At 42.9% G+C, this 27,161-nt stretch overlaps 1 long non-coding RNA gene across 6 annotated transcripts; it reads left to right on the forward strand.

Annotated features, from left to right (window-relative positions):
- Positions 1–1,886: 1,886 nt before the first annotated feature.
- LOC149122883 (uncharacterized) lies at positions 1,887–26,247 on the forward strand. 6 transcript variants are annotated; one of them, XR_016220009.1, is made up of 7 exons: positions 2,048–2,184; positions 4,330–4,391; positions 18,684–18,798; positions 18,961–19,096; positions 19,951–20,052; positions 23,041–23,105; positions 23,509–23,942. It is a non-coding gene; the product is annotated as an uncharacterized LOC149122883 (long non-coding RNA). The 6 variants fall into 6 exon arrangements; XR_016220010.1 differs by lacking the exon at positions 18,961–19,096 and having other exon boundaries at positions 23,509–23,941; XR_016220011.1 differs by lacking the exon at positions 18,684–18,798 and having other exon boundaries at positions 23,509–23,941.
- The last annotated feature ends 914 nt before the right edge of the window (positions 26,248–27,161 follow it).

The raw sequence follows: 27,161 nt of genomic DNA on the forward strand, positions 1-27,161 counted from the left end.
GCGCACCGCGCTGATCCGATGGCAGGAGCCAGGATCCAGGTGCTTTTCCTGGTCTCCCATGGGGTGCAGGGCCCAAGCACCTGGGCCATCCTCCACTGCACTCCCTGGCCATAGCAGAGAGCTGGCCTGGAAGAGGGGCAACCGGGACAGAATCCGGTGCCCCGACCGGGACTAGAACCCGGTGTGCCGGCGCCGCAAGGTGGAGGATTAGCCTATTGAGCCACAGCGCCGGCTCCCTGCCTTTATCTTAAACTCAACAGCATTCAGCTGTTTTGCTACTTTCTTCTCCTTGGACCATTTTCTTTCTTTTTCTTTTTTTTAAGTTTTTTTTTTTTTTATTTACCTGAAAGGCAGAGTTACAGAGAAGCAGAGGCAGAGGCAGAGGCAGTGGCAGAGAGAGACAGAGAGACAGAGAGACAGAGACAGAGAGAATCTTCCATCCACTGATCTACTTCCCAAATGGCCACAACACCCAGAGCTATGCAAATCTGAAGCCAGGAGCCAGGAGCTTCTTCTGGGTCTCACACATGGGTGCAGGGGACCTAGGAGCTGGGCCACCTTCTACTGCTTTCCCAGGACATGACAGGGAGCTTGATTGAAAGAAGAGCAGCCGGAACTAGAACTGATGCCCATATGGGATGCTGGCACTGCAGGAGGTGGCTTTAGCCAATATCCCATGGCTCCAGCCCTGAAACATTTTCATTCTCTTATTGTACCACATTATCTCAGCATTCCCCTCCTCATTCTCCTCTTCCTTATTATTTTTTGTTATTCTTCTTGCTTAACTAATTGTGTATGCACAGTTAGTTCACAACATTAGATACAACTTTTTAAAAAAGATTTATTTATTTGAAAAGTAATGTTACACATAGAGAGAGGGACAGACAGAAAGGTCTTCTAGCCACCGGTTCACTCCCAAATGGCTGCAAGGGCTGGAGCTGTGCCCATCTGAAACCAGGAGCCAGGATCTTCTTCTGGGCCTCCCATGCAGGTGCAGGGGCTGAAGGACTTGGGCCATCTTCTACAGCTTCCCCAGGCTGTAGCAGAGTGCTGGATTGGAAGCGGAGCAACCGGGACTTGAACCAGTTCCCATATGGGATGTCAGCACTGCAAGCAGCGGCTTTACTCGCTAGGACACAGTGATGCCCCACTTACCAATCATTTTTAAGGATGCAGGAGTAGGCAGGGGGTGGTGGTTTCTGAAGAATTCACAAATGCAGCTCATTCAAGTAAAGTGCTCCCACCCCACCGCACCACTATATAAGTTGTTTTTGTTAATTAAAGGTTCTGGTGAGTTCTAAGTTGGCCAGCAGTGACTCAGGAGGCGAGCTTGTCTCTTTGTACTGCTAGACTCCAAAGACCTCGGTGCGCCCAAGTTCGGAGCTCACTGCGCCTCACTCACCCTTCCTCGTCACCAGGACGCCAGCTCCCAGTGCTGCCAGGAGGCAATGAGTAGCCCCACAGGCCCAGGAGCACAGACGCCCACCCAGAGCCCACCCAAAAGCAGGCCCACCTCAGGTGTTACCTTCAGACAGTCACTGTCTCCTGCTGCTGGAGACTACCCGGCCCCGTGTTGCAGAGTTCCTGGTTCACCCGCTCACTAAGGAGGGAAGCAGAGGCACAGTTGTGCTTTCCGGAAATCCGCTCAGCTAGGGGGCAGAGATTCCCCAGGCTGGGGGAAAGGAGGGCCTGAGTCAGCCTGCGCCATAGCTCTGTGGCCTGGAAAAATTCATCGCCTTCTGCAGGCCTGCAGGTTGTGGCATCTCGCCAGATGGCGCTCTAAGCGGTAGCTCAGACGTCAACAGCTCCCTGGCTTCCAGCCAGTTAGTGGGCTTCAGTGCCCAGCACCGGCTCAGGCTCTGCCCCTGCCGTAGGCCTTCAGCCAATCATCGCTCTAGAAGGGCGGGGCTGGCCCCGAGAGACCCGCCTCCACGCCGGCCGGCTGTAAAGGCTGCGGCCCGCTGAGGGCTGCGGGTTAGTAGTCTGTGTGTGCAGGGACTGGTACCACATGACACCAAGAGTGTGAAAAAGCTGGAGAAGATGAACTGGTCCTCTTGCGTACATGCGGCTTGATACACACGCGGCACTTTGGGATATCCTGTAACCTGAACGTCTGCAGAAAAGCCAAGTGCACAATACGAATTTACTCCGGGAAATTGTACCTACGAGGGCTGTGCTCGCTTTGTGAGTGTGGACACTCGGGGAGGGCTTGCAAGGAGGCAGGTGGAGCGGCCTTGTGTGTGGCTGAGAACTGTTTCGTCCCAGGAACCCTGGCCACGCTGTGCTCTTGATCATCCTGTGCTGCTGCTGGGGGGAGGGGGTGGGCGGGACATCGTTTACTTTATTTTAAAATCAAGATTGATATATTGAGGGTCCTTGTCTATTTAGATAAGAATTCTAAATATTGGGTTTCTGTAAATGAGAAAACATGGTACAGTCTAGCATTTAGAGTGTGAGAGAAATACACAGGAAGGTGAGGGATTTACCAAGAGGAAGGGGGTCAGAAATTGAAAGCGGCTGTGGCACACCAGGCTTTTCCAGGGAGTAGACCAGAGGCTGCAAAGGAGAGAGAGCATGTGGGCAGGAAAGCAGCGGCGGGGCAAGCCGGGAGGCTCCAGAGGCAGCCAGAAGGCCCTACACCAAGAGACGTGGGGTGAACAAGGGCCATGTACAAGCCTTCACAGGCCAGAGCCACGGGGAGAGGAAAAACTGTGCAGGCGGGAATGACCACAAAACCACGTGGTGTGGGCAGACAGCGGAGGGGCTGCTAAAAAGCTGTGTGCCTGGAGGCTTGGGAGGGCAAGGGCAGGCCAGAGGGCTCCATGCTTTCTATGCACTCCCCAAAGGGGCGTGATTAGTTGTCTGCTTGGCAAGTTGGGAATACAGGTGGAATACATAGGGGTTGGGGGCATAGTTTTCCAGCTCATGAATCTGATTAACTTAATCTTGTATGCCTGCTCATATCAGGGGACATGCTTTTGCTGGCTGAAGACTTCCTTTTGAGTCCTTTCTCACTTTTTCATGATAAAGTCGTTCTCACACAGTCATGACTGTGGAACAAATCATAGTTCTGCAGTGTCTTCCTCAAAGGAGTGTTGTGGGTTAGAGGGGTGTGAGGCTGTGGGCCAGTCATCACTCATCACTCCCTATGCATGGCCTCTGGTGCATCCAGGACCGAAGGTGCAAAGCAATTAACCTTGCAAAGAAACTGCCACCGTTTGTGGGCCAGAAATAGCTTTTTTTTTAAGGTTTATTTGAAAGTCAGAGTTACAGAGAGGGAGAGGCAGAACAAGTGAAGTCTTCCAACCTCTGGTTCACTCCCCTAAATGGCCACAAGGACCAGGGGCTGGGTGAGGCTGAGACAGGAGCTTTTTCTGGGTCTTGGACTAGGGCTTAGGGATCTAAGGACTTGGGGCATCCGCCACTGCTTTCCCAGCTGCATTAGCAGGGAACTGAATTGAAAGTGGAGCAGCCTGGATTCAAACCATTGCCAACATGGGGTGGGTGCCTTAACTCATGGTGCCAGGTCCCATCATCTGCTGTTTGGACTGTACAATATGTTAAGATATCTTTGTGATGGGGCTGGTGCTGTGGTGTAACAGGTAAAGCCACTGCCTGCAGTGGTGCATTCCCATATGGTGTGGGTTCAAGTCCTGGCTGTTCCTCTTCCAATCCAGCTCTCTGCTATGGCCTGGGAAAGCAGTAGTAGATGGCCCAAGTCCTTGGGTCCCTGTACCCATGTAGGAAACCTGGAAGAAGCTCCTTGCTTCGGATCAGCACAGCTCCACCTATCGCAGCCAATTGGGAGTGAACCAGTGGATGGAAGATCTCTCCCTCTCTCTCTTCCACTCCTCTCTCTGTGTGCTTCTGACTTTTAAATAAACAAATAAATCTTTAAAAAATGATATCTTTGTGATTTTAAGGTAGTTCTGACCTTTACTCTTAACATTAGTAGTTACAGTCTGAGGAACTGTGGAAACTTCAGTAATTCGATGCTAAGTTTAAATATTAGGTCGATAAGATTGCTACTTGTTTTTGTCTCATTTGGTTTGTCTGTAGCTACTAGACAGCTTTATTGGATAAAAATATATTCAGCTGTAGTTGTGCTTTCAAACCTGTCTGCTTAGTGATTTTTTTTTAAGATTAAAAGACATGATTGAGTAATTTATTGCAAAAATTCTTCCACTCCTGGGAAGCCGAAAACCAGCAAGAAAAGCAAACAACAAACTTTCATTAATTAAATTGAGAATCCTGTGCTCACAAACATGAACAGCTGAGCTGGAAAGGGCACCTGATATGTGCCTCTTAACTGCAGAACTTCTCTTGCAGGCCTCCCCCAGAGGAAGCACTGCTGTGGTCAGAAGGATTTGAGGAGCTGCGGGCCAGCAAATGTGAGTTAACCTTGAATTTGATCTACTGCAAATATTGCAAGAGTTTAGAATGGTTGTGTCCCCACAACAAATGAGCAACTCACAAGAGGAGAAATAGACTCAACAGTCACGGGAGCCTAGAACATCTTTTTAACTCCTTATTTTTTAGTATATTGACTCCAAGTGGGGAAGACAAATTAGCCTTAAACAGCACAGTGGCTGTGTTCTTGGTTGAGCTTGAGTCTGCTTTTCCATTGCATATGTTTACAAGATGCTTAGTTCCGAGAGAATTTGTCATTCCCCTGTGGACATTTTTTTTTTTTTTTGCATCAACAGCAAACATAAGTATTTGTCTTTGTACTTAAGCGTTTTGCCTACTGGCATCTTTGTCTTTAAGATTTGTTAAAATTTTATGTAAGTTATGTAACTTTCATGTATTTCATATGTATAGGTTTTGGAACATAATGATACCTCCCACTCCCCCCTCCCTCCTGCCCATTCTCCAATTCTTCTTCCTTCTCCCTTTGCCATTCCCTCTCTTAATTTTTTACAAAAAGCTAATTTCAGTTTATTTAATGATCATTCAGTTAATCCTACACTAAGTAAAGGAGTTCAACAAATAGTATGAAAAAAAAAAACTGTTCCTCAATGAAAGAGACAGGCTGTAATAATTATTGATTCTCAAAATGTTCACTTCACTCCAATGCATTACATTTCAGGTACTCTATAAGTTACCTCAGATCAGGGAAAACATAGTATATGTGTTTTTAAGACTGACTTATTTGACTAAGTATAATGGTTTCCGGTTGCATCCATTTTGTTGCAAAAAGACATATTTTTTACAGGTTATTAATAATCCATAGTGTGTGTGTATATATATATATATACACCATAATTTCTTTATCCAGTCACCAGTTGATGGAGAACTTGATTGATTCCATATCTTAGCTCTTGTGAATTGTGCTGCAGTGAGCATGGTAGAACAGATAAGTTTTTCATAGGCTGATTTATTTTTGTTTGGGTAAATTCTAGAAGTGTGATGGTGTATCATATGATTGGTATATATTCAGATTTCTGAGGTATTTCCATATTGTCTTCCATAGTGGTTATACCAGCTTACATTCTCACCAGCTGTGGATTAGGGCACCTTTCTCACCACATCCTTCCCAACATTTGTTGTTTAATTTCTGTATGAGAGCCTGTTGAGGTAAAATATCACTGTGGTTTTGATTTGCATTTCCCTGATGGTTAGTGATCCTGAGCATGTTTTCAAATATCTGTTGGCCATTTGAATTTCCTCTCTTGACAAATGCCTGAAAAGTCCTTTGTTCATTTCTTAACTGGATTTTTTTGTTGTTATTGAATTTCTTGAGCACTTTATAGATTCTGGATATTAACTCTTTATTAGTTGCATAGTTTGCAAATATTTCTTCCCATTCTGTCAGTTGCCCCCTTAACTTTGCTGAGTGTTTCTTTTGCAGTGCAGAAGCTTCTCAGATTAATATAATCTCATTTGTCAATATTGATTTGATTGCCTGGGTTTCTGGGGTTCTTTCCAAGAATCTTTATCTATGTCAATGTCAACCAGAGTTTCCCCAATATTCTCTAAGAATTTGACAGTATTGGGTCATAGCTTCAGGTCTTTGACCCATTTTGAGTGGATTTTTGGGTAAGGTATAAGGTAGGGGTCTAGTTTCATACTTCTACATGTGGAGATCCAGTTTATCCAGCACATTTTTTAAGAGACTGTCTTTGTTCTAGGTTTTCATTGTAGCTCTTTTGTCAAAGATAAGTTGGTTGTAGGTGTGTGGATTGACTTTTGGAGTTTATCTTCTGTTCCATTGGTCTACACGTCTGTTTGTATGCCAATATCAGGCTGTTTTGATTATAACTGACCTGTAGCATGGCTTGAAATCAAGTATTGTGATGCCTCCAGCTTAGTTTTTGTTGTATAATATCTCTTTAGCTATTCAAGGTCTCCTGTGTTGTTATGGAATCATTTTTATGGGATCATTTTTTATTTTATGGAATCATTTTTTATTTTTATGGAATCATTTTTTCTAGAGCTGAGAAGAATGTTACTGGTAATTTGATTGGCATGGCATTAAATCTGTGAATTGCTTTTGGTAGCATGGGTGTTTTGATGATGTTGATTCTTCTAATCCATGAAAATGGAAGACTCTTCCATTTTATTTATTCTACTTCTTTCTTTAATGTTTTGTAATTTTCATATTAATGCTTTCACTGCCTTGGTTAAATTTATTCCAAGGTATTTTTTGTAAGCATTGTAAATGGGATTGGTCTTAAGAGTTATTTCTCAGCCATGACATTGTCTGCCCACTGACCTTGAGGGCCCTTGATATCTGGCTCCTCTGCATGCAGTGCAGTTTTAGTTCTTTCTCACCACTCACAAATCATTGCAGTGGCCACTCCTCAGGGACAGCATCCTTGATCTATTGAGACAGATTCCCTTTCAGATGTTCTCATAGCACTGTGTTCTCTGGAGTCACATGTTCCCATTAACTTCCATGATCATTTGATAATGTGATGTCTGTCCCCACTAGACTGTGGCTGCCAGGACTTGTACTTTTTCCTGCCCACTGCTGCATCACACCACTGAGCATGGTACCTGCTACAATGGAAGCAGTGCAAATCACTGTTGAATGTATGAGTGTTTAATGATCTTGCAGATAGACTTTGGTGAAGCAAGCAATATCTACTAATGCACAAGGAAATAAGGACAAGATATTAAGAGCGCATGGACTCAAATGTCTGAGAATATCTGCAAGACATCTTCCTTTTGTTAAAAAAAAAAACTCGTGCTCGTCACATTATGACTTCTGGGCTTTCATGGAAGGAGAAGTCAGATGATAACAGAAACTAGAGTTTGGACTTTCAGGGCTGCTAAAAGCACATTTTCTCAGGTAGTATTTCCCCGTGTTCTCTAGTATGGAATAAGCTGAAATAGATTTAATATGAGAAACCACATAACCCTGCAAATATACACTATATAATGTTCCTGTCAATTTCTTCATTTTGGTAATGTTTTGTCACTGTTTGAAACAGAAATGTTTTAACATAGAGTAATTTCATACAGGCACTCTGAAAAAACAAATAGAACAGTTTATGTTATCTGTCATGACATCACTTGAAACAACCCCCAAAATTTTCACTGGAGCATGTCTCTTGTACGGGTGCTATTATCCAACCACAATATTTTACCATTTATGGTTCAAATTTCTATCATTGTGTTGGAGAGAAGAGAAACAGTAGTGAATTTCTGGGACATAACAGGTATCATAGATGAAAGTGTACAATGTATATTTGGGTGGTGTGGGACAGGGAGGTGCCTACCTTGTGCCAGGTGTCACAGTATTTCTAACTTTGTTTTCCAATGTAAGCCCAAAATTGCAGCTAAAGGAGTTAGCCTGACGTTATAGAGCATCCCTGCCATTGAATTGGTAAGCTTTGACATGGACAGATTCCTTAATTCTGGCTTAGATGCTTTTTGACAGCATAAGAAAATAATTTACTACATGGTGACTACAATGTTTTTTCCATTTTTTAAAAGATTTTATCCATTTATTTAAGAGGTAGAGTTACAGACAGTGAGAGGGAGAGCCAGAGAGAAAGGTCCTCCATCTGCTGGTTCACTCTCCAAATGGCCACAACAGCCAGAGCTGAGCCAATCTGAAGCCAGAAGCCAGAAGCCAGGAGCATCTTCTGGGTCTCGCAGGGCCCAAGCACTTGGGCCATATTCCACTGCTCTCTCATGCCATAGCAGTGAGCTGGATTGGAAGAGGAGCATCCAGGACTAGAACCTGTGCACATATGGGATGCTGGCACCACAGACAGAGAATTAATCCACTGTGCAGCAGTGCTGGCCCAACCACACAAATTTAACCTGATTTTTAACATCTTAGTTAAGGTGAAGTTTGCAGTCATTCAAGGTGACTGCAACAACTCAAAAGAGTCTTTTATTGGCCTTACAGATAAAAAGAGGAATCGCCTGGAGTAAGAAATGCACTGTAATCTGAGGAAATGGCATTAAGCAAAGGTCTGATTTTTGGCTCATAATCCATCATGACCAGACCATACAATATTTGGAGATAACCCATCTCAATAAAAGTTTACAAAAATAATTCATGGAAGTATTTTTATAATATCATATAATTATATAATATAATATTAAATTATTATTATGTCTTGCAAGATAGTCAGGACCCATTGCTCACTGATGATATCATCAATTTATTGATTGGCTGAATGATGCATGGACTCCTTAAGATTTATTTGAAAGAAAGAGTTATACAGAGGTGGGGCAGAGAGAGAGATCCTCCATCTGCTGGTGCACTCAATGGCTGGAGCTGGGCTCAATCTGAAACCAAGAGCCTGGAGTTTCTTCCAGGTAACTGTAGTAGAGAGATGTATTGGAAGTGAACAGCTGGGACTGGAGTCAGAGCCCATATGGGATGCTGGAACTGCAGGTGGCAGCTTTACATGCTATGCCACAGTGCCAACCCCCAAAAACTCTTAACTGAAACTGCATGCCCTTGGGGACAGTACTGTGCAGTAGCTGGTTAAGCCACCACCTGCAGCACCGGCATCCCATATGAGCACAAGTTCATGTCCTAGCTACCCCACTTCCAATCTAGCTTTCGCCAATATCCCTGGGAAAACAGTAGAGGATGGCCCAAGTGCTTGGGCCCCTGCACCCACATAGGAAACCTTGAAGAAGCTTCTGGCTCCTGGCTTTGACTTGGCCCAATCCCAGCCAGTGTGGATTTGAAGAAGTGAACCAGCAGATAGAACACTTCTCTCTCCCTCTCCCTTTCTGTCTCTCTTTCTCCTCTCTCTCTTTTTCTGCATTTCAAATATATAATCCAATCAAAAATGTATTCTCAAAATGTAACTGAAGGGGTAGGTGCTGTGGCATAGCAAGAAAAGCCACCACCTGCAGTGCTGGCATCCCATATGGGCACCAGTTTGAGACCCAGCTGCTCTGCTTCTGATTCAGCTCTCTGCTATGGCCTGAGAAAGCAGAAGATGGCCCAAGTCCTTGGGCCCCTGCTCCAAAGGAAGGAGACCTGGAAGAAGCTCCTGGCTCCTGGATTTGGATCAGCCCAGTTCTGGCCACTGTGGCCATTTTTGGGAGTGAACCAGTGGGTAGAAGTCCTCTATTGTTCTCTGTCTCTCTGAATCTGCCTCTCAGTAACTCTGCCTTTCATATAACAAAATGAATCTTTTAAAAAACATGTAACTGAAAACAAATCATGTAAATATTCTAGGTGGGACTGAACAAAAATATCCTCAGGCCAAGAGCTATTTTCTCCAGAAGAGCCATTGAAACAGTAGCATTGATTTTGCTCTGCTTGTTTACGCTCCAATGTGAATTTGTTCTTTCCCCTTCATATATTCACCACCTCATCAAGGCTTCATTTGTGTCATGCCAGTTTTACTTCCTAGTATTTGTGTGTTCCCTCAAATTAGATTCTCTTCCAATTTGCCTTAAATATGGAGTCAGATTTCTTTTTTTAAGATTTATTTATTTATTTGAAGGTCAGGGTTCACAGAGAAAGAAAGGCAGAAAGAGGGAGAGAGAGAGAGAGGTCTTCCATCTGCTGGTTCTCTCCCCAGTTGGCTGCAATGGCTGGAGCTGAGCCTATCTAAAGCCAGGAGCCAGAAGCTTCTTCCAGGTCTCACACACAGGTGCAGGGGCCCAAGCCGTTGAGCCATCTCCTACTGCTTTCCCAGGCCATAGAAAAAAGCTGTATTGGAAGTGGAGCAACTAGAACTCAAACTGGTGCCCACATGGGATTCCAGCACTGCAGGTGGTAGCTTTCCCCACTACACCACAGCACCAGCCCCAGATTTCTTTCCATAAACACCATTTTACCATATATTATTCTCTATTAAAATATTTCTGAATTACCTTAGAGCACTGGATTTAAGTTAATGAATAAGATTCTGATCGTACAGAATTAACTTTCTGGTTAACCAGGTGACTATCACCCCTTAGTTCCTCAGTTACTTCACTCTAAGGGAGTTGACTGGATCCCTAAAAACACTTCCAGCTCCAAAATCCTGTCTGGCTTTGAATGTTCCTTAGAGTCTGTCCCTACCCTGACAACTTTATTTTTTCCCCAAAAGTATCTAATATAAAATCATAGCTTCAATGTTTTTGCTGTTTATTCTAATTGGGAGGGCAGCAAATACTGCTATAAAAGCCATTAGGATTTTACTCTTGATGACCTTCTGTCTGGATTGTTCCCCTTTCCTTTAATCTTCCCTTATCTGATCCATTCTTCAAGATCCAGCTCATCTTCTTAAGGCACAATAGTTCATTAATCTCTGGCCCAAGCTCGCATTCAAAATATACTCATCGACTGCCTACTCAAACAAGGCCCTACTGACACCCAGAGGAATAAAAGAAATTCCCACCCATGTGGAATGTACAATCTTGTGGGTTCAAATGTCAAGAACAACTTACCTAATAAAGCAACAAGGTAGTTCTAGATTATGACAAATGCTTGCAAGAAAAACAAACTAAGTGATGAGGCAAATGGGAGACTTGATTGCCTGGGAAGGCACATTCTATATGCTCCATGAATTTGTATTGACTGAATAAACTACAGGCTCTGCCTTTTAATAACAAATCCTCTTTGAATAGGATAAATGTAAAAGTTATTTTAGCTAGGTCACAACTTTCTCTTAGTTCCAGAACAATTTTTGCCTATAGAAACAATCTAACCAAAATATAATATGTGATATTTTAAAATTTGGAGTCATTGGTTTCTTTCTTTTTAGAATTTATATATGTAACAGGAACAGATTTGATGTATTTCATATATACAATCTTAAGAACATAGTGATACATCTCATCCTCCCTTTCTTCCCTATTTCCCTCTTCCTTATTCCAAATGGTCACATCCACCAGGGCTGGGCTGGGTTGAAGGACACTAGGAGACAATAGCTTCATCTGGGTCTCCCACATGGGTGCAAGGACCCAGGGACTTGGGCCGTCTTCTGCTTTCCAAGACATATTAGGGAGCTAGATTGGAAGTAGAGCAGCTGGGAGCCAAACCATTGACCATATGAGATATCAGTACCACCCACAGCAACTTAACCCACTATGCCATAATGTTGACCCCTTTCCTTCATTTGAGTGGTTACAGTTGCATTAGAGTTTTCATTTTGTTGCCTGTAATTCATTGCTATTTTATACAAATACTACTGAATTTGCTTGTTTATCTTGAACTCTAAGACCTCATTGGATTTATTGGTTTCAGGATTTTATTTTTGCTGATTCTTGAATTTGTTTTGCTTTATAAAGACAATCATTTCTTTTGCAAATATAGGCAGTCAAATGTATAATTGTTGCCTTAAACCCTGTCAAATAATTCTAACATCTCTGCTTTCTCATTGTTGGTATCTACTTATTGGGTTCATGCAAGTTGAGATTTTCCTGGTTCTTGGTATGACAAGTGCTTTTCTGAGTCTGAGTGAGTAATTATGATGAGAACCTACATCCTATTTTGCCAAACATGCTGCAGCTGGTTTGGGATGTGCTTTTTCTATAGAAGCAGTCCTGCTTTGTTCTCAGATTGGAGATAAGTCCAGGTTCTCTGCTGGCTTATGTTGACACCCAACAGAGAGAGACAACCCTAAGCAGATCTGTCTTGTGAGGCTGCTCCTTTCCTGATCATTTGGCTTAGGAAACAGAGCTTTTGTTGGGACATTTTTTGTCTTTCTCCTGGCATTTCTGGGTTACCAGTTGTTGGGGCCCAAGTGTGACATATATTAGGCAAAAGGACAAGCTAGAGAACTTTCCACCATCTCATCTCATTCCTTGGATCTAGTCTCTGGTTGTTTGTCCTACATCTTTCTACATTTCATCTTTTTTTTAAAGATTTATTTTTTAATTTGAAAAATGGTTACAGAAAGAGGAAGAGAGAGAGAAGCATCCATTGGGTCACTCTCCAAATGGCCACAACACTCGGGGATGGGCCAGACTGAAGCCAGGAGATGGAAACATCTTCAACGTCTCCCTTGTATGTGGTGGGGACCCAAGAATTTTAACCATCCTCTGCTGCTCTCCCAGGCACATTGGTAGGGAACTGGATAAGAAGCAGCTGGAACACCAACTAGTTTCCAGATGGGATGCCGGCATTGCAGGAGGCAGCTTAACCCACTATAACACAATGCCGGCTCCTACATTTCAGACTTTTTATGTTTGTTTCCTCCATAACGTACAAACGTTTTAGTTGTATTCAAAGGGAAGAAATAGGGAAAAGTGTGTGTATTCCATCTCCCAGGAAGTGAACATCTTCTCTACCCTTTTTTTTTTTTAATATTTTGATTACCATATTTCAACAAATTGGTTTCTTTTTCAATCCTGCATTTTCATTTATGCGTTTCAGCATATCTGAATCATCAGATAGTCATAGTAGCCTATGGCTCAGGACTACTATCTAAGAGAAAAAAAAAATTAAAGAAGATCCAAAGGAAGCAACACATAATTATATCCAAGAGTAAATGATTGGTTCAGCCCTTTCTTTAGAGCACACATTAGCTCTTCTAACTTCCAACCTCAGCAAGGCAACTTGGAGAAGGGAAACTATAACCAGAGACAGGGTGGTGGCTTTTTGTAAAGATTCATTTATTCATTTAGAAGGCATAAGTACAGAGACAAAGGAGACAGAGAGAGATAGGAGAGAGAGAGAAAAGAGAGAGAGATCTTCCATCTAATTGGTCACTCTCCAAAAGGCCGCAATGACCAGGGCTAGGCTAGGCTGAGGCCAGGAGATTTTTCCAGGTCTCCCACATGAGTGCAGGAACTCAGGGAATGGGGCCATCCTCTGCTGCCTCCCAGGCTCATTAACAGGGAGCTGGATTGGCAGTGGAGCAGTCAAGACTCAAACCAGTGCCCATATGGAACGCCAGCACTGCAGGCCATGCCTTAACCTGCTATGCTGGAGTGCTGGCCTCCCAGAGTGATGCCTTTAAGAGGGAAGGGAGCCGTCCATCACAATTCAAGGCTGTTGCCCAGAGGACCCCAGTCCTCAGACCTTCCTTCAACTCCAGAACATACCACCCATCACTCTGATTGAGAAGGAAAGTTAGCTCTTCAGCTCATCGCTTGTGTATGGGCTTTCAGTTGTCCAGCATAGCTCTGCATCAATGTGCTCCACTGGAAATCTCTGCAATGGCCCAGGAAGGCAAGCCTTGCACTCCACAAGGATGTGGGTCTTTGTCACCTTGATATAAAGTGGTGAGGCAGAAGGAAAAATCCACCCACTGCCATGTTACATTCCAGTTTACATCTATACTTTCACAGGCTGTGAATTCCTCAACAAATATAAACTTGACCTTAATTTTCTTTTCATGCCCAATGTTAAACACAATAAAGAGCACAAGTTTGATGACCAATAGAGTTCTGTAAATGAACAAATGTAGAGTCTATCCCATGGAGAAATGGTATATATTAGGACTTACCAAAGATTATCCGTGTATTTCTATTTTGATTAGGAAAATATTCTTGGATTACTAAAACACTGTTAATCACTTCCTGGCTTCGTTACTAATTTTTTCTAATTTATCCATGAATACTAACCTAAGCTTAGGCAACAAAACGTATGCACACTTTTCCCATTTCACACATTAGCTGGCAAAGATGACATGCATGCTGCTACCTCCCTACTGTTCTAATGAATGACATAAGGCTTCCAAGTCAAATAATAACAATGTTACTCCCCTGCTCCACTTCTCAGCTCAACCCTGAGTCAAGGAAGCACATCCTGGAACAGTCTGCATAGTAGCACACTAAAACAAGATTGATTTAGTGATCGTGCAATGACTGAGCACCAAAGGGGAAACTTATTGAAGTGAAATGAAATGGACACTATGAGAAACAGTGACTTGATCAGCTCTTGTCCTAATGGTTGATGTACAATGTAATACTTTATCCACTTTAGTATTTTTTTTTTGTTCTAGTACCATTGGTTGAACTCTGTAATTAACACACAATTATTCTTAGGTGTTTAAATTATAACTGAAAAGTGATCCCTGTTAGGAATTTGGAAAACATTATGCTGAGTGAAATAAGCCAATCCCAAAGGGACAAATACCACTTGTTCTCCTTGATAGGTGACAACTGAGCACCAAAAAGGAAACCTGTTAAAGTGAAAGGAACATTATGAGAAATGGTGACTTGATCAGCCCTCACCCTGACTGTTGATGAGCAGCTTAATATGTTATCCCTCTTAGTATTTTTTTTGTTTGTTCTACTTAATACTTTTGGTTGAATACTGTAATCAATACACAATTCTTCTTAACTGCTGAAACTTAACTGAAAAGTGATCACTGTTAAATGTAAGAGTGGGAATAAGAGAGGGAAAAGATGTGCAATTCGGGACATGCTCAAGCTGACTTACCTCAAACGGTAGAGTTAGAAACATATCAGGGGATTCGAATTCAATCCCATCGAGGTGGCATGTACCAATGCCATCTCACTAGTCCCAGTGATCAATTTCTGTTCACAATTGATCATAATGATAGGACTAAGAACCAAAGGGATCACATAAACAAGAATAGTGTCTGCAAATACTAGCTGATAGAATCAAAAAGGGAGAGAATGATCCAACATGGGAAGTGAGATACACAGTAGACCCATAGAATGGCAAATGTCCTAAACAGCACTCTGGCCTCATAATCAGCCCTTAAGGCATGTGGATCCGGCTGAAATGCCCATGAGTATTTCAGGCATGGAAAGCCAAGACACTCTGGGGGAAAAAAAAAAAAAACCTAAATGAAAGATCTCCATGAGTGAGATCCCAGTGGAAAGAATGGGTCATCAAAGAAGGAGGTACCTTTCTCTGAAGGGAGGAGAGAACTTCCACTTTGACCATGGCCTTGTCTACATATGATCAGAGTCAGTGAACTCATGGGGCTTCCATAGCTTGGCAGCTCATGACAAGAGCCTAGGGTGATTACTGAGGCCATAAACAAGAGTGTCAATTTGTTAAGTAAACAACAGGAGTAACTGTGCACTTGCTCCTCATGTAGGATCTCTGTCCTTAGTGTGCTGTACATTGAGATTTAATGCTATAACTAGTACTCAAACAGTATTTTTCACTTTATGTTTCTGTGTGGGAGCAAACTGTTGAAATCTTTACTTAATGTATGCTAAACTGATCTTCTGTATATAAAGAGAATCGAAAATGAATCTTGATGTGAATGGAAGGGGAGAGGGATTGGATAAGGGGAGGGTTGCGGGTTGCAGGGACGTTATGGGGGGGAAGCCATTGTAATCCATGTTCTGTACTTTGGAAATTTATATTCATTAAATAAAAGTTCAAAAAAAAAAAGATGGAATGTCAGAAGCAAGATTGGCTTCCTGAAATAATTTTCAATAAAGCCATGAAAAAAGAAATCTTAATCAGTCACATCAATCTTTAACCCATGTAACCCTCATCAGCAGCAAACTCTTCCTGAATACAATTTTTAATTATTTTTTAAAAAGTTACCTCCTATGAGTTCACTAGTTACTCAATGAAATTAAAATAATGAAATGAGTATTACCCAGAGATTGAAATGAAATAACTAAGAATTGGGAAATAGTTCATAGCACCAGGTATGTCAACTTGGAACAAAAACATTCCATAACTCCTCTCAGTGCAGGGCTTGCAGGATAGCCTATAGACAGTCATATAAGATAAAACTGCACTTGTCTTCCTCCAGCCTGTGGCAAAGAAGGTCCATAGTGAATCAGATAGCTGATTCTGTCAGTGAGGCTGCTGATTAGAATAATGAATGAGTAGCCTGTCTGGAATGCACCATCAAAGATTCAGGAATCACTGAGGAACTAAGAGATTGAGGTCTCAGAGGGGATACTGTCTGCACAACCCAGACAAACAGGGAAAGAGAATGTTTAAAGACAGATAGATATCAGTGCTTAAATAAAAATATTTGTGAACTCAATGAAAATAAAACAACTTTTAAATACAAAGATTTGAAAATACAAAAATATTTAGATAAATTATAAATGTAATGTGTATAAACCATGGCTGTTTTCTTTTGTAAATGATAAAATTTTAAAACAGTCCTGCTTTACTGTAACATTAGCAAAGCTACATAAAATTGATAGCTATAGTATCAAATTAAGTTGCCCAGAGAGATTAAACTTCTCAATGGATTGATTGCATTCCTAACCAGACTCTGTGTGTTTGTGTGTGTGTGTGTGTGTGTGTGTGTGTGTGAGACTGGAGGTGGGTGGCAAGGTGATTAACCACCTTCTAAATAACTAAAGATATAAACTTGGATTTACAATTATATTGGTGCCTTAAAAACCCAGAACATAGAGATGCCAAGTAAACCTCTAAGGGTGAGAGTCAGTGACCAGTGCTCCTTTTCCTCCATACAATTTAGGAGAATTCTGGGTTGCATAATAATCTCTTTACTATATAACAAATGCCTTTATCTTTTACCAAATTGTTATACTTTCCAATTTGAATTTCTCCTTCTGATTATGTTCAATTTGCAGTGGATAATATTTTTGTTTTACAAATTTAGTTATTTATTTGAAGGCAGAGTTACAGCCAGAGAGAGTGAGAAGGAAGAGATCTTTCATCCTCTGGTTTACTTCTCAAATATCTACAGCATTGCAGAGTGGGCCAGGTCAAAGCCAGGAGGCTGAACAGTGGATAATCTCATTAGTCATTAATCTGAAATAGAAAGGTTTATTGACATATGCTATGATAAAATCCAATAAAAGAAAAAAAGCAATAAATATTGCTACCTATAATTTTAGTTAGTCTATAAATATTGTATAACTACAATATATAATATATACTTTTGTACAATATTACAATATACAATACCAGGGAGATACTATCAGAAATGAAGCTACTGATACTCAATTATTAAAACAAAAAAATTGGTAACTATACTGATTCTGAACAATAATAGAGTGATTCTATTTTTAAATTTAAACATTTTCATGAACTCAAATGATTCTTTGTAGCTCCTAATAAGCCCTGGCAGTCCTATGTTGTTTAGCACTTCATCTTCAGTGCCAGCTTGATATTACACTGCTAACAATGCAGTAGAATTGAAGACCTGACAGTCACAAAATGTGTCACAGTCATGTGAATCTTACCTTAAGATAGGAATGTGTAGAATAAATTCTTTAAATAGAAAGATGGCCTTCTTATGTTACAAGGGAGAAAGAACTAGAGAGATAAAATGACTTGCCGATGTCTCTTAACTGTTTTGGGGCAGAAATAAGATGATTTCTAAGATTCTGACCACTTCCCTTTATACTACTGCCTCAACTATGTGAGCCCATAATTTTAAGGACATCAAACTTAGGCACAATGGATTTTTTAAGGTTACATGACAAAGAAGTATCAAAGTGAAATGTAAAAAGCATTGTCCACATCTTTCTCTTCCCAATCCATTATGTAAATTTGATTTACAATTATTCATTATTCAAATATCATTTACAACCAAGAATTATTTTTGCTGAATTTAACAATGAAACTGCTTTTAGCCATTAAGTCAGTCATTTTATTGGAAGACATAGACATGGGTTTTTTGTTTTGTTTTGTGTTTTAATTTGAGAGGCAAAAAGACAGGAAGAGAAGGGGTATTCACCCTCTGGTTCACTGCTCAAATACCCGCAATGTCCAGAGGTCGTTGAGGAGTGGGGAACCCAATCATTTGAGCCATCACACTGCTACTTCCCAGAGGCCAGAACTGGGAATCACACCCATTAACTCCAGTGTGGGACACCAACATCTTAACCACAAGGCTAAATGCTGTCTTCCAGATGTGTTTTTTCATCAGTCATTTGAAAATGAAAGTTAAGTCAGACCTGAAATCTGATATTTTGGAGTCCTCAGGCATGTATAGGCAAGGTTATGCATGAGAGTTATTTAGGTGCTCAAGAGTCTAACTTAGAGAACAGAAGAGGCCAAACATCTGTGACAGGATATCAACATTTGGGAGATGGGTTGTGCTCCATTAAGAGACTGAGAAAGACAAGTCAACAGATAGCAGTAGCACCAAGGGAGAATGCTATTCTAGAAGCTAAGGAGAAAAATATTGAAAAATAAATTTATTTCTTAAAGATTTACTTACTTATTTGAAATGCAGGGTGAGGGAGAGAGATCCATCTCCCATCTGCTGGCTTACTCCCCAAATGGTCACATTGGCTGGGGCTGGGTCAGGCCAAACCCAGGAGCTGGAACTCCATCCAGGTTTCCCATGTGGATGGCGGGGACTCAATGACTTGGATCATCTGCTTCTTTCCAGATGCATTAGCCAGAAGCCGGATGGGAAATGTAGCACCCAAGACTCAAGAGGGTGCTCATATGGGATGCCAGCATCACTGGTGAGAGAGTAACCTGCTGTATCACAGTACCAGTAGGTAAAGCAATTCAAAATGCCATAGAAACATAAAATATCAAAGAAATGTCAAATAAACTTCCAGTAATGGCATTATGGTGCAGTGGGTTAAACTCCCACTAGGGATGCCTACAACACATATCAGAATGCCTGGGACTGAACTCTGCTTCTGCTTCTGACCCAGCTTCCTATTAATGTGCATGGGTGGCACCAGATGATGGCCCAAGTACTTAGGTCTCTAACACCCATGTGGAAGATCTGAATGGAATTCCTGGCTCCTTGCTTCAGCCTGACCCAATCCCACCTGTTCTGGGCATTTGGTGAGTGAATCATCAGATTAACACCCCCAACCCCTGGTTGCATACGCACTCTCTCTCTCTCTCCCTTTTCTTCCTTCTCCCCTTCCCCTTCCTTTCCTCCCTTCTTCCTTCCCTTTATCTCCCTCCCTGTCACTCTGCCTTTCAAATAAATAAGCCTTTTTTTAAAAAAAAAGTTAACAGGCCATTGGATTTATGATATCCATAATCATCTGACTAAAGATTTTGTATTTTATTCTTAATGAAATATGAATATTTCTTTTTGTTTTCTTAACCACTTTTGTACAGGAGAGTAACAACATAAAAACTGTTCTCCAAGAAGTTTGATCTAATCACTTCACATAGGATAGACTGAAATGAGAAGAAATTGCAAGACAGAATACAGTTGTGCAGATAAAAAATGAAAATCAAACTAGAATGATATCATTGGGGACAAAATGAGGAAGGAAATACAATCAATGTTTTGCAAGAAATGCAAATATATATATTATTTATAGAAAATAGAAAAAAATGAGAGGTTTTCAAAAACTTGTGCAGAATTGAATTAAAGGACCTTTTCTTTGTGCAACCAATTTTGAAATCCATACATGTAACAGTCTTCAAAAACTTCATGGAAAATGCATATTATGCAAAAATGGTACATGAATATCAAAAACAATTTTAAAGTCTATTTGAATGGTGATTATACTGAGGGTTGGGAGGGAGAAGATACAGATATTCCATTTAATGTTTCACTCCCAAATGGCCAGAATAGCCAGGTCTGCTCAGGATGAAGCTGGGGATCAGAATTCCATCTGAGTCTCCCACATGAGTGGTAGTGGCTCTAGCAGTTGAAACTTCTTCCTCTGCCTTCTCAGGTACACTAACAGGAAGCTGGATTAGAAGTGGAGCAGCTGGGACTCCAACCGTACTCTGATGTGGAATGCCAATATCACATGCTTAACCTACTGCAATTAATGGTAAAACTTGTCTTCAAACAGTACTTTATACTTTGTGTGTTTACGTAGGTACAAACAGTTGAAGTCTTAGTATAGAGTTGACCTTTTGTATATAAAGATAATTAAAAATGAATCTTAATGAAGAATGTGATGGGAGAGGGAGTAGGAGGTGGGACAGTTTGGGAGTGGGAAGGTGGGATTGGGGTTAAGAATTGTTAAATTATAGAAGTTATATCTATGAAATTTACATTTATTAAAAGCTTTCTAAAAACTCTATTAACTTCCACCTGGGAAATCAATAATTAAGTCAAGGTGGAGTTAATTTTTTTAAGGATTTATTTTACTTAGTTGAAAGACAGTTACAGAGAGAGGGAGAGAGAGAGAGGTCTTCCATTCTGCTGGTTCACTCCCCAAATGACTGCAACAGCCAGAGCTGAGCTCATCTGAAGTCAGGAGCCAGGAGCTTCTTCTGGGTCTCCCATGTGGGTGCAGGGGACCAAGAAGTTGGGCCATCTTCTACTGCCTTCTCAGGACATAGCAGAGAGCTGGATCAGAAGAGGAGCAGCTGAGACTGGAACTGACACCCATGTGGGATGCCAGCACTGCAGGCTGGGGCTTTAACGCACTGCGGCACAGCGCTGGCCCCAGAGTTAGTCATTTAAACAGGCATGTAGTCAAATCAGTAATGGCAACCTCTTCAATTCCAAACACAGAAATTATTTTAAATGGCTTTAGAGATGTACTTATCTAATACTGTGGGTGAGACCCCAGTAGTCAAAAGTTGTAATGACCACAGGCCAGCACTCCCTGAGGCAGCAAGGAGACTGCAGGAGAAGAATGCAAAACACCAGAACCAGTCAGCCCTAGATAAAAGTGTGTGTGCAGCTAATGCAGGACTCACAATCTTTAGATGACAGACACATGTTTCACAACCAGAAAGAAAACTACCTGAGAAGATGCAGAGAGATAGGAACAGGCACAGAACCTGGGGATTCCAGGATACAGCTCCTTTGGCCCTCTATGGTTACCTTCCCTTAGCACACAGGCAGAGCCTGAAGCCTTATGCTACCCATACCCTCACCCCCCCTTAAAGAAAAAGTCAGGGGGCTGGCACTGTGGCATAGCAGGCTAACTCTCCATCTGTGGCACCAGCATTGCATATGGGTGCCAGTCCAAGTCCCAGCTGCTCCTCTTCCTATGTGGCTCTCTGCTATAGCCTGGGAAAACAGTGGAAGATGGCCCAAGTGCTTGGGCCCCAGCACCCACATGAGAGGCCTGGATGAAGCTCCTGGTTCCTGGCTATGGATGGGCACAGCTCCAGCCATTGCAGCCATCTGGGGAGTGAACCAGCAGATGGAAGATCTCCTTCTCTGTCTCTCCCTCTCTCTGTCTGTGGCTCTATCTCTCAAAAAATGATTAAAATCTTTTAAAAAAGAAAAAGTCGGAGGGGCCCATGGAGAAGTGGTACATCCTGGATGAGTCCTTGGAGAAGAGGGCAGAGCAAGCACAGAGCTCACCCAGAAGTGCCTGGGGACAGTGTTTCCACTACTGCATTTTAATGGGGACATCAGCCACCTGACCACTCTCCCCCACCACACACACACTGCCGAGGCTTCATTGGTGAATCCTTCCAGACAGCAAGGATTGGGCCGGTAGAGCTGCAGCTGAGAGAACAGGTCCCACTCACAGATGGGGACAGGCCACCCCCCACCAAACACAGGTCAGGTCAGAAGCCTCTGACCAGCTGGGAGATTTCTTCCCAACCTCATGGCCTGGGAGGGATGCACTGAGAAGATGACTTTGTAGCAAACCTAGGAGTTTGACTTGAGATAGTGGACAGTACATTGTGCTCCCCAAGTCTAACGTAGTCATGGGCAATGTTAATAGAGGTGTCGCAGGCTGAGGGAGGTGACAGGCATGCTCTGCTGCAGACCAGACCTGTAACACAGGAGCAGGGACTCCAGGCCAGGGAAGGGAGTCCCTGAGGTTCCCAGCCTTTCCTCTCTCCTCAGTGACCACTGTCCAGGCCACCTCTTCTCTGTGGCCACAGACAGTTTTGAAAGCAGTATCCTGGGGCAGGGGCATTTAGCCATTACTGAAGGTTACTGCAAGGGCAGGGAGGGAAGGGTGCACAGCATATCTCTGAGTGTTTAGTCCAGAGGGAGCATTCCTCCTAAAACATTATAGAACTGCCTGCTACAAGCAGCCCCGCCATGTACCCGGCCTTGATGGCCATTTGTCTGTTAATGTCTCACTTCAGAACATACTTCCAGCCATTGCTATTGGACAAGAGATGGTTGGTGAGAAAATTCTTTCTAGACTTTTTAAAGATTTATTTATTTGAAAGGCAGAGTGACAGAGAACAAGGAGAGATCGTCCATTTACTGGGTCATTCCCCAAATGTCTGCAAAGCCAGGGCTCAGCCAAGTTGAGGGTAGGAACTCCATGCTGGTCTCCCACATGAGTGGTAGGAACCCGCATACTTGTGCCATCACCTGTTGCCTCCCTGGTGGATTAAGTCACTGTGCAGGGACAGGGTATGTCACCCATATTCTGGAGCCAGCCCAGCCCTCACCTGGTGGAGTCTGCAGAATTCAGGAGCTCCCCATGGGCAAGTCCAAGTTGAGGGACCAGGACAGTCAGTCCTAGCAGGATCCACCCATTCCACCTCCCCCTTCTCAGACACCGGGCCCTAAGCTCTCCACATTTCCTGCTTCTCAAGTCTCCAGCTCCCTCTTTGCAGAGGGGAGAAAGCTGAGTCACCACAGGGACACTTTGCCCAGTGCAGCCTGGAAGAGACTGTGACACGACAATCTCACGAGAGTACATGTTTGCCTCTCCCCCAAGGGGTGCCTGGTTGGACAGTTTGCAAAGCGGGTGGGCATGGATGATGTCATAAAGCAGTAGCCAATCAGTAGGCTCCCTGGCACAGTGGGTGTGGGGGAGTGTTGCCAGGTGAGGGGAGTGAGGAGCTGGGCTGGGGTCTGAAGCTGCCTCCTCTACTGCCAGATTCCCCAGTGACGGGGTCACCTCCATGTTCCTGCACAGCCCTGGTGATCTGAAGCCATACTCAGGTGAGATAGAATTTCCTGACCTACTGGCACTTCATTGACATCTGGGTCTTTGCTTTCTCCATGTTGTGGAGTCATTTCTCTGTTATGTCCTTTGTGTGCGTGTATGTGTGTTTAATATGCATTTGAATAATGTTGAAGATATTACATAATTTAAATTCCTCTTGTAGATACATGTTTGCTAGTTTGCCTTTTGTCCTTTAATGTTTTCTGTTTCTTGCTGTGACTTATAATGATTGTCTACCTGGTAGTCTTGCTAAATTCACTTACTGGTTGTATTTGGCTTGGGGTTAGAGTGCATTCTCTCTCCATATAATGGTGTCATCCATGTATATTGAGTTTTATTGCTTAAAAGTTGATATTTAAAGTTTGTTTCTTTTTGTTGATTTCATGACCACTCCTCCAGTACAGAGTTGAAGGGATGGGGAGAGAAGACAGTCACATCCGTGTCTCTTCCCAGGATAAAGATTTCACTGGCCCTGTATTAAGTAATGTGCTGTACTCCATTTTAGACTATCTTGATCACATGAAGGAAGTCTGTGTTTTCCTGTTCTGCTACAAGTAGATTTATTTTCTGGTCAGATATTGAATTTTATTAAATGCTTTTTAGTATTTAAGTGGTCATGTAATTTCTCATATTTTTCACCTTTCTGGATGATTGATAGGATTTATTTGAGAATGCTAAAAATCTTCAATTTTTAGTGTAGCTCATTTGTTCTTGATCTGGTATGCTTTCCTAGATGATTGAACTCATATAATCATATTTTGCTTACGTATATGTACCTCAGTTTATGAAAGACATGCTTTTTGATTTCATTTTCATTGTATACCCTGGTCTCGTTTGCATCATATGTGTAACACTAGCTTCCCAAAACAGATTCAAAAACCTTTTGTGTATGTCCACTTGGAACAAGTCAGGGAAATTCAGTGGTTTTCTATTTATTTATTTATTTATTTTTCTCTTAGAAGTGTATAATGTTCCATAAGTCTGGACCCAGATTTTTCCTTGTGGAACATTTTTCTTGATCGGTTGGTTTGGATTTCCAAAAATTTGTTCAACTTATTAAATTATATAGGAATTTTCCTATTTCATCTTATATTTGTGTTTTTGAAAATTGGACTTCAAAAAATATAGCAGATTTTTAACTCTGGAGTCAATTTTTAAATAATTCTCTAGTTATATAAGATAAATAATTTCATGTATTTCATAAATACAGATTTAGGAGCATAGTGCTACTTCCCACCCTACCCTCCCACTCATGCTGCCATCCTCCCTCCTGCTTCCTGTTGTATGAGGAATCTCCATACTGTTTTCCACAACAGCTGTCCTAGTTTACATTCCCACCAACAGTGTATTAGGGTACGCCCCCCACAATCTCCACCAGCATTTATTGTTTTTTGGTTGCTCTATGAAGCTGTTCTAACTGGGGTGAGGTAAAAACCTCAGTGTGGTATTTATTTTCAGTTCCCTGATGGCTAGGGAACATAATCCTTTTTTCATGTATCTGTTGGCAATTTGAATTTCATCTTTTGATAAAAAATCTGTTTGAGTCCTTTGAACCATTTCTATTTATTTATTTATTTGACAGGCAGAGTGGACAGTGAGAGAGAGGGAGACAGATAGAAAGGTCTTCATTTACTGTTGGTTCACCCCTCAATGGCCGCTGCGGCCAGCGCACTGCGATGATCCGAAGCCAGGAGCCAGGTGCTTCTTCTGGTCTCCCATGTGAGTGCAGGGCCCAAGGACTTGGGCCATCCTCCACTGTACTCCCGGGCCACAGCAGAGAGCTGTCCTGGAAGAGAAGTGACAGGGACAGAATCTGGCACCCTGACCAGGACTAGAACCCGGTGTGCCGGTGCCGCAGGTGGAGGATTAGCCTATTGAGCACGGTGCCAGCCTTGAACCATTTCTTAAGTGGATTGTTTATTTTGTTGTTGTTGCATTTCTTTAACAGTTACATAGCTTGGAAATATTTTCTCCCCTTCTGTTAGTTGCCTCTTTGGAGTCAAACTTTTATTCATAAGAATTTCACAAAACCTTAATATCTTGGAGAGTTCTATGAGCCCTGTAAAGAATAGCACTGTTTTCATTTCTTAAACTTGGCTACTGGCTTATAAATTTTGCTAATATTTTAAAAAATGTTCTTCCTTGCTTATATATATCTGTAGTACTTTTGTGAAACCAGCATTTTATTGATGCTTGCTATTACCCTTTTCCTGACTTTATTTAAATATTTTTCATGCATTTTCTTTTTTAATTCTTAAGAAGGAAGCTGGGATGATTGGTTTGTGCTGTCCTAACGTATTCACTTAAGGATGCAGATTTTCTCTCAGCACTGGTTTTTCTGCAATCCCTTAATTTTCTTACATGTTTGCAAACCCTGTGTGTGCAGGTCCTGTCTGCCCCAGTATCTCCATCCCCATGTGCCCACAGCCATATCAGGCTTCATGTCTCTCCATTCCTATGTCTGAAACCCATGTATTTTCTCCAGTGTCTATCTCATTTAACTGTGATGCCTGTTCACCCTTGGTTTTTTGTCATAACATCTCTGACATTCATGTCAGCTTTCAACATTCCCTATTCCTTGTGCCTGCAGCACGTGCCAGCTGCATGAGTCTCCATCTCTTGTGTCTCCAGCACATTTTCCTGAGTGTCTCCCTGCACCATGTCAATCATCATGTCCTCCAGCCCCTCTTACATGAAGCCAAGACCTTCCCTCAACTGTTTGCTTCCCTTCCCCAGAGTGATCTTTCTGCTACCCTGCAGTAACTTCACTGTCTGTGCTTCCAGCTCATGGCAACCTTTATATACCTCTCTGCTCTTGCTTGAACCCACTGTCATACTTAGGTTTCTAGAATGCCTCTGACTGCAGCCAGGTGTTTCTCTATGTCCCCATGCCCATAACCCATACCCTATGCACCTCCTGTTTCTGCATCTCCTGTTTTCCTCCCGTGGTCTATCCATATATAGATATAGCCACATATATATATATATATATATATATCTCCAATATATCCAATATATATTGCTATATATATTTCACATCAGTTTTTATCTACTCTTGTTTTAAATATATTGGAACCAGTGTGCTGTATGATATGGTTATACTGTGGTTGGATTTCTAATAACACATCAAGATGTCTGGTAAAATTTCTGTCCCACTATGCATTCTCTCCAGTAATGAATAAGATATACTGCTATTCCATATTCTTGTAAAAATTTGTGTTTTCATGTTCATTTTTGCAGCATCTGCGGCCTCGCATGGCTCCCTCACTTCCTCCCACCTGGTCACAGCCCTGCCACAGCCTCACCTGGCCCCAAGCCACGTCCACCCCGCGCAGGTGGCCAAGCCTGCCCGGCTGAGCTCAGAGCCCCCAGGAGCCCCTGCCCCTCTCTGAGCACTGGGGGAGGGCCAGATACTGGGCCACTGACCTGGGAGATGGAGGGGCCTCACTTGGGCGGGCCACTCATTCATTCATTCATTCACTCACTCACTCACCCGCCCCAGGGGCCCAGCCCCCATCTGTGCAGTGTAAGGGGCGGGGGTGAGGAGGTGCCCATGGCCCCGTGGCCCCTGTCCGGCCTGGCCCCGGGACACATTCTGTAGTTTGCAGCAGACTGGTTGGCTCCTTGGAGCCTCAGATGTGGGCACAGTGTGCAGTGCCCAAGAGCCAGGAGATGGAGTGCCCCTACCCCCACCCCAGCGCCAAGACACAGCAGGGGAGGTGGTGGGTGGCACTCAGATGGGCATGGGGGGCAACTGCCCGCCTAAACCCCGCGTGGCTCCCTAGGGCCCCGCCCACCCACCCACAGCTCCATCCTGCCCCAGGTCCTTTGCACAGCCATAACCTCGTCCCCCAGACCCCAGACCCTCAGCCAGCACCCCCTCCTCAGCGCCAGCCCGGTGCCCACGAGCCCCCCCACCTGACTGCCAGTTCACAGCAGAGCTTCCCAGGGTCCGAACATGGCTGCCCTGTGTGCCCAGCCCACAGTTCCTGCCTGGGCAGCGGCCTGGCAGCGGGCAGGGGAGACTGAGGCTGGCGGCAGCCAGCGCCTGT

The sequence above is a fragment of the Oryctolagus cuniculus genome, chromosome 13, assembly GCF_051225735.1.
Source record: "Oryctolagus cuniculus isolate XC-2025 breed Fujian yellow rabbit chromosome 13, ASM5122573v1, whole genome shotgun sequence".
Lineage (NCBI taxonomy): Eukaryota > Metazoa > Chordata > Mammalia > Lagomorpha > Leporidae > Oryctolagus > Oryctolagus cuniculus.